Genomic DNA, 1507 nt, shown 5'->3' on the forward strand with positions numbered 1-1507 from the left:
CAAAAAAAAAAAAAAAAAAAAAAAGAAAAAAAAGGCCAAGCAGTAAAGAGAATACATTCACTGCTGGGCACTTCTTTGGTCAGGCAAAAAGAAGAATCCATTCCCTTCCACCAAGACTCTGCCCATTGCCTAAGGTGAACACAGATCAAAATACAGAATGACTACTCTTACTCCTGTCATCATTTCATTCAGATGGATAATGTGTTGCTACCAAGACTAGTCCCTGGGAAGCTCTTCCCAAGTGTTTGGCTCTGGTCAGTCCAATACAGATCAAAAAAAGGACTTTTGATAAAAATGGAGGAAAAAATAAAGTGATATGAAGTCTGAGATGAATGGACCCCTCCCAATACACACACTCGCATTCCCAAGTGCTGCCCCTTCCCTGCCTCTCTCCAAGACACATATGGAAGGAGCAACTGCAAAGGTCCCAGCCATGCTAACTGTACTGGAGGTCTGGTGACCAGGTGGCAAGAAGCACTAGAACAAAGCTCAGAGGACACTACACACCCCATGGGGCACAGAAAATGAGGTGAGGACCAGTGACTGCAGGTTTAATATCATAGCAGAACTCCTTGGGTCAGTGCTACAAGGGAGACCCACTCAAATTTGATCTGGGTCCCATCCAGGCAACCTCGCTGAGGCCAAAATAATTCATCATGCCAGTAAAAGAGCAACAGAATGACAGACAGATCCCTAGGGGGTAGATTCCTATGGCTGGGGTTCACTGCCTCAGAATGACAGGTCACTAAAGTACCCTTGGGAGGGATCCTTTTTTAAAAATCTAATGCCAAGGATCAAACTCAGGACCTTGAGCTTGCCAGGCAGGTGTGGCACCACAGAGTTGCATCCCTGGCCCAAGGGAGGGATCCATTTTTAAGCAGCCGGGATCCATTGTTTTTTGGGAGTTGGACCTTTTAGCCTCTTTGGCTATCCACTCATCAATCAGGTCTTGTCTCTTTTCCAGAGAAGCACTTCTTTCCAGTAACTGTGATAGGTTATAAGCCCAGATCCCAGAGTTCTGGGGAGCCAAGTTTTTCTTCCACTTTGGAGAGTAAATAGCTGAAGTCAGTGAGCATCTTGCCATAGTCCTGTTTCATGTACTAGGGCATGGTAAGGATCTGGATATATTATAATTGGGGAATGAATTATTTTCTTTGGAAAAATATCCAATCGAGTGACAGCCAGTGTCGTCCACTTCTATCATAATATAGAACAGGAAGGTTTCTGCATTGTAATATGACGTCTGTGGTCCAGAAAAGGCTTGGCCAACAGGCACAGGTTTTCACAGCTGATCTTGTTTTTCTTTTTATCTACTTTGAACACTCTTGAGTCTTGTCACCAGGTGGCTAACTCCACACATGCTCGGTCATGTGCCAAAAGAGTACTGTTTGGCTTTTCATATAATGTATTTTAAAGAATTCATGGGCTGGGGATTTAGCTCAGTGGTTCCATCGCCTGCCTCGCAAGCGCAAGGACCCAAGTTTGATCCTTGGAACAAAAAAAAAAA

At 44.3% G+C, this 1507-nt stretch overlaps 1 protein-coding gene and 1 pseudogene across 4 annotated transcripts in view; both read right to left on the minus strand.

Moving 5' to 3' along the window:
* Pecr (peroxisomal trans-2-enoyl-CoA reductase) overlaps positions 1-1507 on the minus strand; it is a 56805-nt gene that overhangs the window by 7185 nt on the left and 48113 nt on the right. The window lies entirely within an intron of this gene.
* On the minus strand, positions 22-1448 carry LOC117286364 (annotated as a pseudogene).

This window comes from Fukomys damarensis, unplaced genomic scaffold (genome assembly GCF_012274545.1).
Source record: "Fukomys damarensis isolate Sample0158 unplaced genomic scaffold, DMR_v1.0_HiC HiC_scaffold_16, whole genome shotgun sequence".
Taxonomy (NCBI): Eukaryota; Metazoa; Chordata; class Mammalia; order Rodentia; family Bathyergidae; genus Fukomys; species Fukomys damarensis.